Source organism: Macaca fascicularis, chromosome 4 (genome assembly GCF_037993035.2).
Source record: "Macaca fascicularis isolate 582-1 chromosome 4, T2T-MFA8v1.1".
In the NCBI taxonomy this organism is placed as follows: Eukaryota; Metazoa; Chordata; class Mammalia; order Primates; family Cercopithecidae; genus Macaca; species Macaca fascicularis.
Window position 1 is genome coordinate 22,540,142 of NC_088378.1, and position 17,318 is coordinate 22,557,459.

The following is a 17,318-nucleotide window of genomic DNA, read 5'->3' on the forward strand; positions in this document are numbered from 1 at the left end:
GTCGTTAACTTCTGTTGGATAGTTATGAACATTTTAGCTCTGAGAGTTCTGAAAGTTTTTTCCATTATTCTGATATCATAATCTCCAAAGTTATCAGAAAACCTGCACTTAAGAATACCTGCTAGAGTTCCATAGTTGATTATAAACCGCCTTCTAAAGAGGACTAAAACAAGACAATTGTCTGTGGGTAGTAAAAAGTTTTAGGCTAGCCACTATTAAAGCCACAATTGATAAGGAAATTTGGTTAATTTTGTGGCATACAGAATTTCACATAACAATTATAAATAACATACATTAAGTCATATTAGAATTATAGGAGTTTCCCATAACTTTGGAACATATTCCAGTAACACATTTGTGCAAATACAGTCCAAAGAAAGCAAAACACCATTTTACATTTGATAATAATGCGTCCTGTATGACTTTTACACCAAATAAGCCAAATTTCACCTTTATATTAATGTCCTATCAATGTTAAACCCAATTCTTAATAAAATTTTATGTCTATCCAATCTTAATCAGTTTGACTGTAAGGTAAGATTCTTATAAACCTTTTATAACCATTTACATTTTTTTGTGAAAAAGCAGATTAGTGCTCTAAGAAAAACCTGTTATGCTTTCATTCCAATGTTTAATTTACGGAAAAACTGAATAATACCCCTTTAACTTTAGTCAATATGTTCACACACAGAATCTCTTAACAATTTTTTTCACGCCATCCACAACTGTTCAAACTTTTAGCTTTATTCTAACTTAAAATAACTATTTAACTCTTTAGGCAAAAAATCCACATTCCGATGCCTTCTTATAATCTTTTACCAAAAGTACATTTTACTTTCCTTAGACACCTTGCATGTAGAACTGTTTCTTCAATAGTCTCAATTACATGTTACAATGTTAACTTTTACTTTTGGTGAAAACCCTGGTTAGTAAGCAATTTTGTGTTACTAGGACACACCGGGCACAACTGCAGATAAGAGCTGACTCTCCAACAGAGCTAGGGGGCGTGGCTAACTCTACATGTCCCCAGGCCTTATCTAGAATCTAATGGCTTTACGGCAGGTAAATTGAACTGTTTCCAAAAGAAACAGTTTAACCTTAAAGCATTTAGCAAGTCTGATACTGACCTTAATTTAGACCAAATGTCTACATTTTCAAGATATTTTACCAATAATTTTTAAAACTGTCTTTATTTCCAAAAGATTACTAAAGTCACGTGAACAAAAAGGCATTTTTGTTTCCATTTTTCTGAAAAAATATTAAGTTCTTATTTTTCTAAGCAATTAGAGCTCTTTTATAAACATACAACACATATTAATAAATGGACAGACAGAAGATTCTGCATGTGTAACATTTTTCATCACCAGTTTCATAAGTGGATTACTGGCTTCAAGGTGGAGCCCTTGACGGAACAGGGCCAGGAAAGCATGCGTTTCTGGGGCCAAATAAGCAGTTGAAGGCAAAGATAGATCCCCAAAATTAAGGGTGCTATTTTATGCTGGTTCCTGGATCCCCAAAAGGAGAGAAATACTAGAGAAGACAGTACAGGAGTTTGCTTCTACTCTGCATTTCACTTCAAGGCAACCCAAAGGCAACCAGCCCATTTTGTCATCAGTCCATCCCTCATGGGAGTCTCATCTCCCAGTGTGGGGTAGGGATGTTTCCTTATCTTCCAGGTGGCCAAGAGTATGCTTCTCTGATCCAAGTGTGCAAAGAGTCAAGTACCCCTCCCTAACTACTATCAGCTGTCCCTTAAAGCATATTTCCTACCTAGTTATTACACACCAAAGCTCTCTCATAATGCAAAGCAATTTCTAATACCCCCAAAACTCAAAACCGTCAGATAACACAATGCAAAACAGAACAGAGCCTTTAATTCTGAGAGGGATCCATCTGCTTTAATTCCTGGAGTTTCATGAGGAAAACAGAGGGTACTGCCACATGGTTACACGGCCAAGCTCCCAAGGACATAAAACAAGGTGGAGACTTCATCCAGTATTTCTGTTTGTTTCAGAGACCTGCAGCCAAGTTTGTTACTGACCAGCTTGCTGGGTCTTCTTGAAAAGCGGGCTTACAGGTGTTCTAAGCCTGTGTTTTATCCTGAAGTACCCCTCAACACAGAAAAACAAATTCATAGCACAAAATACACTAGCTTAAGACTAGCCTTAGAATTATTTTTTGCATTAATCAAAACTTCATAAACACTGATTTTATTTTTTTTTATTTTTTTTTTTAGCATTCAGTCAACCATTTGCAGAGAGAGAGAGAAGCCTGAAATCTGACTGGTAAGAAATTCTTACCCTTTTGCTGGCATGCCAGGCTTCTAAGTTCCCTTTCCCTGAGCAGCTTTAGTGATCCAGCTTGTAGCACCACAGCCATGGGGGCCAAGCCGCATCATAAAGGAAAATTATTTTTTTTCGTTCGGGCCCGAGGAAAATACAAGTGATAAAACAAAGACATTAGCCACTCTGCTTAGCACCCAATATCAAACTGGCAAGGCTTAAATTTGCCCCCAAATGGGCCTCATCATCTTTAATCCAAACTCCAACTTGGACTTTCAACACGTGGTCTCTGGGCAAGATGGTCACCCTGAGTAATAGAAAAGATAGGAAAGGAAAAGTAGAGAAGGAAAGTATTGCCTATGGCAGGGTGGGGAAGATGAAGAGCTTAGGGAGGCCAGAGAAAGACCCACCCAATGCAACACTGAAAAGTTCAGGCGGCTGCTTCTCAGTACCAAAGGAATCTTTTCCAGCCAGTCTCATCAGCTCTCATTTCCCCTTTTAGGGAGGAAAAAGCTTCCCATGTCCCACGATCCTGTACATGCCTAATCCTGCCACCCATAGCAAAGAGTACAAGGCAGATTAATCCAAAGAGAATAGCAGTTAACATCCAATAGTGATGAGGGGGCCTCTAACCCTCCTAAGTTGGGCCTCTAACCCAAGGTCGGTCAAGCACCCTTGCTTTTTATTAAGAGGGGCCTCTAACCTACTCTGTCTTAGGAGACACTCTAACTCCCCTAAGTTGGGCCTCTAACCCAATCCCATCTTTACCCAGGTACCCCGCTACTTACCCAAAGTTGTCCAATCAGTGCTTCAGTCTGTTTCCTTTGGGTCGGGGGTCTCAATATTGTCCCTTTTGTGGTTCATGAGAAAAATGTTACTAGACCCCACCACTTACCCAAAGTTAGCCTTTGGGTCAGGGGTTTCTGCAGTATAGTCGCTTCCACGGAGGACAGAAAGATGTTACTGGATCCCACCAGTTACCCAAAGTTAGCCTTTGGGTCAGGGGTTTTGCAAGTGTAGTCCCTTCTATGGTTGCCAGAAATACGTTACAGGAAAGGGTCCTGATCCAGACCCCAAGAGAGGGTTCTTGGATCTCATGCAAGAAAGAAGCCAGGGCGAGTCCACAAGGCAAAGTGAAAGCAAGTTCATTAAGAAAGTAAAGGAATAAAAGGATGGCTGCTCTATAGACAGAACAGCCTATAGGAGCTCTTTAGGCACCAGAGACTCTATTTCCTTGTCAACTGTATTACAAACATTTGCTTCCAGTATGTGTCTTTTTTATTTTGTATCTTTTATCAATGTTCAATTTCTTTAAATTTTTATTAAATGTTTTGTGACTTAAGAACATTTCTGCCGGGCACGGTGGCTCATGTCTGTAACCCCAGCACTTTGGGAGGCCGAGGCAGGCAGATCACGAGGTCAGGAGATCGAGACCATCCTGGCTAACACGGTGAAACCCGTCTCTACTAAAAATACATAAAATTAGCTGGGCATGGTGACATGCACCTGTAGTCCCAGCTACTCAGGAGGCTGAGGCAGGAGAATGGTGTGAACCCGGGAGGTGGAGCTTGCAGTGAGCCAAGATCGTGCCACTGCACTCCAGCCTGGGTGACAGACCGAGACTCCGTCTCAAAAAAAAAAAAAAAAAAAAAAAAGAACATTTCTGACCTAAGAATATAAAATTAATCTCATATCTCCTAGATTTTTAAAGGAAATCAATAGCTCTTTATTCCATCTCAAATTTGTTATAGTTTGAGGTAGAGATCTACTACCACTGTTTTCAGGCCTAATATTTTCCTACTGCTTTAAAATGCTATCTTTATATCACATATTAAATGTCCATATATGCATGTGTTTTTAAAAATTAAGTTAATATGCCTGCTACAGAAATGTGTTATACATATAAACATGTATGTATGTATATGGAGGTATTTTTGTCAAATGGTGGAACAGAAATTCTAGGTTTTTGTTTTATTCTCTGATTTGTTTGGCTCATACCATAAATTGGCAGGACTTTTATTAATTATGTGTGTTCTTTCCAACACAGAAAAAAGGCCCCCACAAAAGCCTTCTTCTTTAAATGCCCATGGAGATCAAACCTAATCCTAAGCTTACCTTAATGGCTAAATCTCCTTGGAGAATAAACTAATTCTAGGAACTTCAGGTGGTATGAATTAGATTATGTGAATCATTTCAAAATAAAAATTATTTTTTAAAGAAATCTAATATATAGATCTTTTAGAAAAAGAAAGCAAATCATAAAACATGTATGGAATGATCAGTTTATTTAAAAGCCTATGTGTATGTGAATAAATGAACAGCAAGAGGTCTAGAAGAACATACAACACATTAGTAACACTGGCGACCTCTTGAAAAGCAAGAATTAAAGAAGGAAACGAAATAAAGGGAGACTTCTTTTTTTGCTCCATATAATTTTTCAAAATAATTCTATGTGGAGTCAAATTTTTCAGATCCATGAATAATACCTGAAATATGAATTTGCTTTTAAAACAATGTTCACCTTTATGCTTTTGTAAATGTGTATTACCTTTATAAATCAGGAAAAATGAGAAGAAATACATAATAGTAGTTGGCATTAAGGACAAGTTTGACAATCTCTTTCTAAGTTCTTTTTCTCTTCATTTTCTTTTTCACTTACACCTATATGACAGGATTTCTGGTTCAAGATCACTGCCTGAGTATACACACATATATTCCCTCCCTTCCAAGACCCAGTGAAATGACAAAAAGTAAAACACAGAAACACACAGAAACCCACACCAGTGAACAATATGAGACCATCAAGCGAAAGAGATTAGAACACAATTCCTGACAACAGAAAACAAAGGGTGTTAAATATTGAAGCAGAACAGAAGAATGTACACTGCAACCTCAGAAATACCAGGTTCAAAACCAGGATTGGAAAAAAAAAAAAAAAAAATGTAGGTAGAAACAGGAACCTTAACTGAGAGTTTACATATTCATTGTTACATTCAACAAAATTGAACACCCAGTACAAACCAGTTCCTGTCCTATGAAACAAACAATAGGCGAACCCAAAATAAAGCAGCGGGCACAAAATTGTGAGGGTGGCAATAGAAGTATCACTTTAGATAAGTCAGTTAGGAAACATTTCTAGGGAAAAAAATGGAGAAGAGAGACGTGAGAAAACATAAGGGAGCAAGGAAGGAGAACCAGAATCACTTCTTAAGCAATGATACTGATGCCAATTGTGCCAAGCTATTTAAAAGTCATCATATTAAATCACCACCACACATAGAGTTATCTCCAATTTAGAGATTTTTTATTTTAAAAGTGAGGCTCAAAGAAGTGCGAAATTATCCAAGGTTGTACAGATAACTATACCAAGTAATAGCAGGTTTTAAATGCAGCTCAAGCTCTTCATCAAATTCATAACACTAATTTTATCTTTTGGGAACCTACACCCATGCTAACAAAAGCCAAGTGGGGTACCTAGACTTCTAAACTTGCCAGGCTGTAATAAAACACCCTAAAAGTGCCACCATAATAGTATCAAAGAAGGTCAAATAGGGAGACAGGGCCTTTACTCCTGTCTAGCAATATGGGGACACCCCTTCCCCTCTACCCTTAGGTGGTATCAGAGGAGGCCTGGTTGAGACTGAGGACTTTCACCATCACTGAGTAATAATAAGGCAACCCACACTGTGGTGTCAGTGGTGATAACCTGGGAATTCTGACTTCCACCCCTACCCAGCAGTAACAAGGTGCTCTTCCTTATCCCTCAAGTATCAGCAAAGGCCATGTGGGAAATTGGGACTTACATCTCCACCTGGCAATAAGGAGACAGTGCCCCATCACTTTCAACTACAAGACCCAAAGAAATCCACCCAAAGGCGCATGATAATTAAATTTCTGAAAACTGAAGAAAAACAAACAAAAAAAATATTGAAATCAGCCAGGAAAAAAAAAAAAAAAACGGCAACTTATCAACGGGGGAGGGAGGGCACAAAACAATTCAAATGACAGCAGATTTGTTATCAGAAATCACAGTGGTCAAAAGGAAGTAGAAAAATATTTTCAAGTGGTAAAAGAAAAGAAGTGTCAGACTAGAAATGTGTACCCAGTAAAATTATCCTCAAAGAATCAAGAGGAAGTCAAGACATTCTCTGTTAAAAGAAAACTAAGATAATTTGTCATTGGAGATCTAAAAGAATGAAGAATGACTAAAGGAGGTTCTCTAAACAGAAAGGGAGCAATAAAAAAAGAAACCTTGGAACATCACAAAGGAAGAAAAAACACAAGAAACAAAATTATGAATAAATAAAATAGGCTTTCCTTCTGCTCCTGAGTTTCTTAAATTATGTTTGATGGGTGTTTGATGTGGTTATAAATATATGTAGAGGAAATATGTGAAACTATTTTATTATAAATGAGGGAGGGTAAAGGGATATAAAAAGAGGTAAGATTTCTCCACTCCACTCAAACTGGTAAAATAACATCAGTAAACTGTGATACATATGTATATCTAATGTACCAAGAGCAATGTATATAAAAATACCTAAAGCAACTATTAGAAGAACTACACAAAGAGAGACACTCAAAAACACAGATGAATCCAAATGGAATTCTAAAAATGTTCAAGTAACCCACAGGAAGACAGATAATGAAAACAGAAATGGAGAACAAATAGAAAGACTTAAGTATTAACATAAATAATTACATTAAATATAAATGGTCTAAATGTACCAATTAAAAGACAGAAATTGGTACAGAAGATTGATGAGAAACCATGACCCAACTACATGCCGTTAGAAGTCATTTACCTCAAATAATAATATAGATAGGTTGTATGTAAAAGGATATAAAACATATGCCATGTGAACATTAATTTAAAAAAAAGCATGTTGGCTATATTAATATCAAATAAAGTAAGCTTAGGAGAAAAGAAAACTACCAAAGACAGAGAGGGACATTATATAATGATAAAAAGGCCTATCCACCAAGAAGTAATAGCAATTCTAAATGTATACACACCAAACAATGTGGCTGCAATACATAAAGCAAAAACATAGAAATAAAAGAATACACAAATCTATAATAACATAGATTTTTAAACACTCGTCTTTCAACAACTGAGAGAAATACTAGACAGAAAATCATCACGTATACAGAACTCAACATAACAAGATCTAATCAACATTTATAGGACATTCCCCCACTACAAGAGCAGAATACACATTCCTTCCAAGTACCCACAGAACATATATCAAATATACCATATGGTGGGCCCTAAAACAAATGTCAACAAATTTAAAGGACTGAAATCACATGAAGTGTTTCTAGCTACAATGGAAAAACTAGAAATTAATAACAGAAAGACAGCAGGAAAATCTCCAAACACTTTGAAACTAAACAACACACTTACAGTCCTGAGTAGCAAAGAGGAAGTCATAAGGTAAATTACAAAAAATACACTGAACTGAACTAAAATGAAAATATAAAATATCAAAATTTGTGGGACACAGCTAAAGCAGTTCTGAGAGGAAAATTTATATTAGCATATTTTAAAAGTGGAAAACTCTCAAATCAGTAATCTAATCTGCTAACAAGAACCTAGAAAAAAAAGAAGAGTTCAACAGACCAAAAGCAAGTAGAAAAAAAGGAACTAACAAAGAGCAGAAATGCTGAAATTGAACACAGAAAACAAATGAGAAAATTAATGTAACCAGGAGATGGTTCTTTGCAGAGATCAGTAAAATCAACAAACTGCTACCAAAACTGAAAAACAAGGCAGGAAGACACAAACTAACAATAACTGAAATGAGAGGCCAGGCATGGTGGCTCACCTGTACTCCCAGCACTCTGGGAGGCAGAGGTGGGCAGATCACCTGAGGTCAGGAGTTAGAGACCAGCCTGACCAACAAGGAGAAATCCCGTCTCTACTAAAAATACAAAAATTAGCCAGGCAACGTGGTGTGTGCCTGTAATCCCAGCTACTCAGGAGACTGAGGGAGGATAATCGCTTAACCCGGGAGGCAGAGGTTGCAGTGAGCCAAGATCGCGCCACTGTACTCAAGCCTGGGCAACAAGAGTGAAACTCCATCTCAAAAAAAAAAAAAAGGAAAGAAAAAAAAACAGTAACTGAAATGAAACAGGGGACATTACCACATAGCCTGCAGACATCTAACAAATAATAAGAGAATGTTATAAACAATTCTACACACATAAATTTAGGTGAAATCAACCACTTCCTCTAAAAAACAAAAGCAACTCATCCAATTTGAAACACTTTATAACTATTAAGGAAACTGATTTCACAATTTTAAAATTTCAAAAATTAATAATCTCTGGGCCCATTGGCCAGGTGTGGTGGCTAACGCCTGTAATTCTAGCACTTTGGGGGGCCGAGGCAGGTGGATCACCTGAGGTCAGGAGTTCAAGACCAGCCTGGCCAACATGGCAAAACCCAGTCTCTACTAAAAATACAAAACTTAGCCAGGCGTGGTGGCACATGCCTGTAATCCCAGCTACTCAGGAGGCTGAGGAAGGAAAATCGCTTGAACCCAGGAGGCAGAGGCTGTGGTGACCTGAGATCGTACCATTGTACTCCAGCCTGGGCAACAAGAGCAAAATTGTGTCTCAAAAAAAAAAAAAAGAAAGAAAGAAAAAAAAAGAATCTGGGCCCAGAGTATTTCACTGAAAATTCTACCAAATGTATAAAAAAGAATCAACACCATTCTATACAATCTCTTCCAAAAAATAAGAGAGAACATTTCCCTATTCGTTTATAAAGGTATTATAGTATTAACCCTGATATCAAGAGAGTACCAAAGAAAAAAAGAAACTACAGGACAATATTCGTTATTGATACACAAGAAAAAAATCCTTAAGAAAATATAAACAAGTGGTGACCTGAGATCGCACCATTGCACTCCAGCCTAGGCAACAAGAGCAAAACTCCATCTCAGATAGATAGATACACAGACAGACAGGCAGACAAACAGATAAATTTATATTCTTAAAAGCAAATGTATTTCTATATTATAAATGCATTTCTAAATTTATTTCTGGGTTCTATGTCTCAAAACTTGAAAATACGATTTACAATCACTCCAAAAACATAAAATATTTAGGTGTAAATCTAACAACGTACGTATAGAAAATGTATGTTAAAAACTATACAACACTGGTGAGCGAAATAAAAAATCTAAATAAATGGAGATGACACCATCTTCACAGATTGGAAAACTCACCAAGAAAAGACGTTATTTCTCCCCAATCTGACAAACAACAAAATTCCTATCGAATTCCCAGGAAGATTTTTTTGTATTCTTTTTTGTACAAACTCATAATTTTTATGAGTTTTACTTCCAGTACCTTGATTATTCTAAGCTTATTTTTTCTTTTTTCCTTTTTTTAACCAAATACCCAGACTTCAATATTCTAAGCTTATATAGAAAGGAAAAGAAACTAGAAGAGGTAACACAATTTGAAAAACAATACAGTAGACATAATAACTCTACCCAAAAAGTAAATAGGAAAAAAAAAAAAAAAACCTCAAGTCTATGTCTCACACTGTGCAATAAGGATTAATTAACTCAGCAAGTCTGGGTTTCCCACACCTTGCACATTCTGAGAAATATTTGGCCCTTGCCCAGCTCCCTAGGATGTAACTTCTAAGCCCTTGGAATGTCCAGCCTAGTAAGAAAGTCTTTCTTTACCTGGAGGTTTTAGGCCACTCCATATAGTCTATGCTAATAATGTGATTAATGGTGGGGGCCTTGGACCAAATGGCATCAGCTGGAGGGCTGCAGATGGAGGTCATCCATGAGGGCAGTCAACCACACCTACATACCCACCTACCAAAAAACCGTGGACACCACAGAGCTCAGCTGACCTTACCTAGTTTTCAGTATTCCACATGTTCTCATACATCACTGCTGGAAGAAATGAACTCTGTGCATATGACTTCACAGTGATAGGACAACTATAAATTTGGGCCTGGTGTCTCCTGGACCCTGTCCTTTGCTTCTTTTTCCATCACTGACTTAAATCTGTATCCTTTAGCTGTAACAAACCATAGCCATAAGTATAACAACTTTAAGTTCTGTGATTCTTTATGAAAATCAATTGAGTCTAGGAGAAGCCTTGGGGAATCCTAAACACACACATATAAAAAATTAACTCAAAATGGATCACAAAGATAAAACATACAATGATAAAATATTGAAGAAAAAAATGAGAAAATATCTTCAAGACGTAGAACTAGGCAAAGAGTTCTTAAACTTGACATAAAAAGCACAAACCATAAAGGGAGAAAAACCAGTACAGTGAATTTCAAATTTTAAAACTTGTGCTCCGTGAGGCCAGGTATGGTGGGTCACGTCTGTAATCCCAACACTTTCAGAGGCAAAGCCCGGAGGATCACTTGAGCCCAGGACTTCGAGACCAACCTGGGCAACATCGTAGGACCCTGTCCCTACAAAAAAACAAAACAAACAAACAAAAAGCCAGGAATGGTGGCACAAGCCTGTAACCAAAGCTACCTGGGAAGCTGAAACAGAAGGATCACTTGAGACGAGGAGGTCAAGGCTGCAGTGAGCCATAATAGCACAACTGCACTCCAGCCTGGGTGACAGAGTGAGACTATCTTCAAAAAAACGGGGGAAAAAAGGGAGTGGGATAGGGAACTTGTGCTCAGTGGCCAGATATGATGGTATGCACCTGTAATCCCGGCTACTCAAAAGGCTGAGGTGGAGACTGGGTATGGTGGCTCACAACTGTAATCCCAGCATTTTGGGAAGCCGAGGCAGGCAGATCACCTGAGGACAGGAGTTTGAGACCAACCTGTCCAACACGGTGAAACCCCATCTCTACTAAAGATACAAAAATTAGCTAGGCATGGTGGCAGGCACCTGTAAACCCAGCTACTTGAAAGGCTGAGGCAGAATGCTTGAACCCATTAGGCAGAGGTTACAGTGAGTCAAGACTGCACCACTACACTCTGGCCTGGGCAACAGTGCAAGACCCTGTCTTAAAAAAAAAAAAAAAAAAAAAAGCCCAGGTGAAGTGGCTCACACCTGTAATCCCAGCACTTTGGGAGGCTGAGGCAGGTGGACCACGAAGTCAGGAGTTCGAGACCAGCCTGACCAACATGGTGAAACCCTGTCTCTACTAAAAGTAGAAAAATTAGCCAGGCATGGTGGTACATGCCTATAAGCCCAGCTACTCAGGAGGCTGAGGCAGGAGAATCACTTGAACCCAGGAAGCAGAGGTTGCAGTGAGCCATGATCGCACCACTGCACTCCAGCCTGTGTGATAGAGCAAGACTCTCTCAAAAAAAAGAAAAAAGAAAAAAAGAAAGGCTGAGGTAGGAGGGGATCACTTGAGCCCAGGAGTTCAAGACCAGCCTGGGCAACGTAGCAAGCTCCAGTCTCTAAAAAAAAAAATTAAAATTAAATTTTAAAAATAATAAAAACTTGCACTTTATAGGAGATGCAATTGAAAGTGAGAGGTGATGCCAGCTGGGCTTCCTGGGTCAAGTAAGGGCTTAGAAAACTGTAAAACTCATTCATTTCCTGCATCAGGACTTACTGCAGTTCTGGACAAATAATATTGAGGGTATATGCTTAAAATATTCCTAACACCACGATTTGCTTATGTGTTTTCTTCCCCAAGAAAGCTATAAACAGCGATAATTTTAGCTGTAAGTTTTCCTTGTGTGCCCTCCCCCAAAACCAGGGTTAAAGAAAAGATTAACTGCCTGTTTTTCTGTGATCAGCAGACCTTATCTATCCTCCCAATTCCTTGTAAACATAGTTTGTAAGTTCTATAAGGTCCTGCTTTTCTTGCTGTGCAGCTGCAAGGACATAAAACAGGTAAGCATAAGTCGCAATTTCGGTTTTTCTCAATATCTAAGGCAGGTCACTTAATAATTTACTGCCTTTGTTTCTTGCCCCTGTAACATGTTTCCCGCCTCATGTATCTCCCGCCTTACAGTTTACCCAAGCTAGCAGTGGCAACCCATTCAGGACCCCTTCCACGCGTGGAAGCTTTGTACTTTCGCTCTGCTCAATAAAACCTACAGCTCACTCTCTCTTGGTCCGAGACTCTGTCACTTGTCGTGGTCAGCCACCACACCAATTCTTTGGCGTGGCTAGGCAAAGAACCTTGGGTGTTACATCTTGGCGAGTCAGCCAGGAGACTCCAGGAAGAGTATCCCAATCACCACGCAGTGAGTACCCTCGGACCTCTTTCGCTTGCTATTCTGTCCTGTCCTTCCTTAGAATTTGGAAGCTAAACACTGGGCACCTGTCGGCCAGTTAAAGGCAATTAGCATGACCACGGGACTAAAGACAGGGGCGCCACGCTTTCTGGGAAAGGCTCTCTGACAACCCCCAACCCTTTGAAGTCAGGCACATTGGTTTGCCCGGAACCAGTTCTAACTCTTTCACTTTCCGTGGGTCCCGAAGTACACCCGGGAGTGCTCAGCAAACGCCACAGTCTCCCAGATATCCTGGTTGAGACCATGGCCCCGCCAGAGGCTCCCACAGCACGGGTTACTAAGCATGAGACAGCCACATCTTCTGACCCCTGCCTCCTGGGTCCAAATATCTGCCGGTTAGACTTCTTTCCTCACCTCGTAAGCAAGATTATTTCCACTAAACAGGACCAAGAATCCCTATTTAGGAGCCTTAAGTTTTTAAGGTGGCGTCCAGAGGTTCCCTGTCCGTGGCGCCCTCCGGAATTTAGGCAGGTGTTGCCATCTGACTGCCACTTTGAAAGGCCAGTTCCCACCACTGCGTATGGTCTCCCACATCAGGATAATTTGAAGACAGATCTGTAATTTCCATGTGGATGGTAGAGGCCCTAGGACATTTCCTTCATTGTTCCCCAGATGAACTTCCCTTTTTTTTGGTGCTTCTCAAGTACAATCTGTGGTGTGTGGGTACGTCCCTTAGAGCAGTTGAATTGCTATTTCAACCATTCCATCATGGGTATTGGAAGGAAGAAAATATAGTCATCTGAGACACAGGATACTGGTACCACCTTAAGAGGGGGGCTTACTCCTGTGACGTAAAGTGGGGACAAAAGGCTAGAATACAGCAGTTGTTCTGTCGACCCTGGCCTAGAGGACATCAACCACCCCTTTTGAGCTTACTAAGCCTCCTGTCGCTAATTCAGAGATTCCTCCTTGAAGGACAGTTTTATGGCCAGGCCCACGTACACTGGGCCTTGGCATGCAAGCATCAGTGGTTACCCCGACCCACGCCTTGCCACCCTGGAACAGATAGGACGCACTGGCAAAGGGACCACAATAAATCCAACAGTCCTCATGCCCCATCTAGTGGTCAATGGATGCACGGCAGGGGGCAAGGACGATTTCCATTCTGCTGGTAAGCATGGTTAAATCCAGTAAATGGAAGGCTCAGGGACGACCATGCACTCCAAGCACAATTGGACTTGACCCTTGGCGGGGTGCCCTAAGGGGAAGACGAGTCCCTAAGACTAACTAGGTGTGCGGGTATACCTGTGTTTAAAATTCCAGATGGGCACTACACCTTCAAAACCAGACACTCCCTTAAGATGTATCCTGAATAAATGGGACAAGTTCGACCCTGAGACCTTAAAAAAGCAGCAGCTGATGTTCTTCTGCACCAATGCCTGGCCTTGGTACTCCTCACAAAACAGAGAAACTTGGCCCCCTGAGGGAAGTGTTGATTATAACACCATTCTACAACTACATCTTCTCTGTAAACGGGAATGTAAATGGAGTCAAGTCCCTTACGTACAGGCTTGCTTTACGCTTCGTGACAATACTGCTGTATGCCAAGCCTGCAAGATTTGCCCAAATGACAAAAACCCACAGTTGCCTCCATGCTCAGGGCCTCTTTCCTCAGCCCTACTCTCCTCCCTCACTGACTCTCCTCCATCCAGCCCCACCCAAGTGTTAGAGGCACACCGAAAAGAAAACGTAAACTCTGCAAACCAGGCACCCAAACTATGTCCCTTACAAGCAGTAGGACGAGAACTTAGGCCCACCCATGTGCATGTCTCTTTCTCACTCTCAGATTTAAAACAAATAAAGGCAGACACAGGGAAATTCTCAGATGATCCCAGTAACTATATAGATGTCTTACAAGGGTTAGGGCAGTACTTTGATCTAGCATGGAGCGATATCATGTTGCTCCTTAATCAGATCTTAAGTCCTACTGAAAAGGAGGCAGCTTTAGCAGTAGCCCAGCATTTTAGGGATTTATGGTATCTCAGCCAGGTAAACACATCAAATGGCCCCAGGGGAGAAGGAGACCACAAAAGACGTCCCCACTGTAGACCCTCATTGTGATACCGACTCAGATCATGGAGACTGGAGCCGCAGGCATTTTGCTAACTTGTGTCTTGGAAGGGTTAAGATTAGGAAGAAGCCTATGAACAACACAATGCTCTCCACAATTACACATGGAAAAGAGGAAAACCCTGCAGCTCTTCTAGAAAGGATACAGGAGGCTCTAAGAAAGTATACCTCCCTAACTCTAGATTCCCTGGAAGGCCAACTTATTCTAAAGGATAAATTTATCACCCGATCAGCAGCTGATATTAGAAAACTCCAAAAGTCTGCCTTCGGCCCAGAACAAAATTTGGAGGCATTATTAAACCTGGTGACCTTGGTGTTCTATAAAAAGGACCGAGAGAAACAGGCCAAAAGGGAAAAGTAAGATAAGCGAAAGACTGCAGCCTCGGTCATGGCCCTCAGACAAGCAAACCTTGGAGGTTCAAAGAGCACAAAAAATGGAGCAGGACAATTGTCTGGTAGGGCTTGTTATCAGAGCGGTTTGCAAGGACACTTTTAAAAAGACTATTCAACAAAAAACAAACAGCCCCCTCGCCCATGTCCAATATGCCAACGAAATCACTGGAAGGTGTACTGCCCCAGACGATGAAGGCTCTCTGGGCCAGAGGCCCCCAGCCAGATTATTCAGCAACAGGACTGAGGGTGTCCGGGGCAAGTGTCAGCTTATACCACCCTCACAGAGCCCCAGGTAAGCTCAACCATTAAAGGCCAGGAAATCGATTTCCTCCTGTACAACAGCACGGCCTTCTCACTGTTAATCTCCTGCCCTGGATGGTTATCCTCAAGATCCATTACCATCCGAGGAATCCTAGCACAGCCTGTAACCAGGTATTTCTCCCACCTCCTCAGCTACAATTGGGAGACCTTGCTCTTTTCACACATCTTTCTTGTCATGCCTGAGAGTCCCACACCCTTATTAGGGAAGGACACATTAGCCAAAGCTGGAGCTATTATCTACATGAATACGGGGGGACAAGTCACCCATTTGTGTACCTTACTCGAGGAGGGAATCAACCCTGAAGTCTGGGCATTGGAAGGACAATTCGGTAGGGCAAAAAATGCCCATCCAGTTCAAATTAGGCTAAAAGACCCCACCACTTTTCCTTATCAAAGGCAATATCCCCTAAGGCCTGGAGTTCATAAAGGACGAGAGGATATTATCAGGCATTTAAAAGCTCAAGGCTTACTGAGAAAATGCCACAGTCCCTGCAACACCCCAATCCTAGGAGTACAAACACCAAATGGTCAGTGGAGACTAGTGCAAGACCTCAGAATCATCGATGAGGCAGTAATTCATTTATATCCTGCTGTACCCAACCTCTATACCCTGCTCTCTCAGATACCAGAGGAAGCAGAATGGTTCAGTTCTGGACCTCAAGGATGCCTTCTCCTGCATTCCCCTGCACACTGACTCCCAGTTCCTCTTTGCCTTTGAGGATCCTACAGACCACACGTCCCAACTTTCATAGACGGTCTTGCCCCAGGGGTTTAGGGATAGCCCTCATCTGTTTGGTCAGGCACTGGCCCAAGACCTAGGCCAATTCTCAAGTCCAGGCAGTCTAGTCCTCCAATATGCGGATGACTTACCTTTGGCTACCAGTTTGGAGACCTCATGTCAGCAGACTACTCTAGATCTCTTGAATTTTCTAGCTAATAGAGGGTACAAGGTATTTAAGTCAGAGGCCCAGCTCTGCCTACAACAAGTTAAATATCTAGGCCTAATCCTAGCCAAAGGAACTAGGGCCCTCAGCAAAGAACAAATTCAGCCTATACTGGCTTACCCTCGCCCTGAGACATTGAAACAGTTGCGGGGATTCCTTGGAATCACAGGCTTTTGCCGACTGTGGATCCCTGGATACAGTGAGATGGCCAGGCCACTCTATATTCTGATAAAGGAGACCCAGAGGGTGAATACCCATCTAGTAGGATGGGAACCAGAGGTGGAAGCAGCCTTCAAAACTTTAAAACAGACCCTAGTACAAGCTCCAGCCCTAAGTCTCCCCACAGGACAAAATTTCTCTTTATATGTCAGAGAGAGAGCAGAAATAGCTCTTGGAGTTCTTACTCAGACCCAGGGAACAGCCCTACAATCAGGGGCATACCTAAGTAAGGAAACTGACGTAGTAGCAAAAGGCTGACCTCACTGTTTATATGGGTGGTTGCAGCAGTGGCATTCTCAGTATCAGAGACTATCAAAATAATACAACGAAAGGATCTCACTGTCTGCACTACTCACGATGTAAGTGGCATATTAAATGCTAAAGGAAGTTTGTGGCTCTCAGATAACCACCTACTCAAATACCAGGCACTAATCCTTGAAGGACCAGTGTTTCAAATACGCACATGTGCAGCCCTCAACTCTGCCACTTTTCTCCCAGAGGATGTGGAGCCAATAGAGCATAACTGCCACCAAATTATCACCCAGACTTATGCTGCCCAGGAGTATCTCTCAGAAGTCCCCTTAACTAACCCTGACCTTAACCTGCATACTGATGGAAGTTCATTTATAGAAAATGGGGTACAAAGGGCAGGCTATGCCATAGTTAGCAATGCAACAGTACTTGAGAGTAAGCCTCTTCCCCCAGAGACCAGCACCCAGTTAGCAGAACTAGTGGCACTTACCTGAGCCTTAGAACTGGGAGAAGGAAAAAGAATAAATATGTAGATAGACAGCCGGTATGCTTATCTAGTTCTACATGCCC

General features: G+C 41.1%; 1 protein-coding gene across 17 annotated transcripts in view; it reads right to left on the minus strand.

Moving 5' to 3' along the window:
* Positions 1-17,318, minus strand: part of CEP85L (centrosomal protein 85L) — a 234,927-nt gene that overhangs the window by 131,965 nt on the left and 85,644 nt on the right. The window contains exon 3 of one of the 17 annotated variants that reach the window (XM_074036941.1): positions 10,167-10,331. The exons of the other annotated variants lie outside the window; for them this stretch is intronic. The gene's annotated coding sequence lies outside the window, so the exon portion shown is untranslated. The remainder of the gene's footprint in view (positions 1-10,166; positions 10,332-17,318) is intronic. 17 annotated transcript variants of the gene reach the window in all.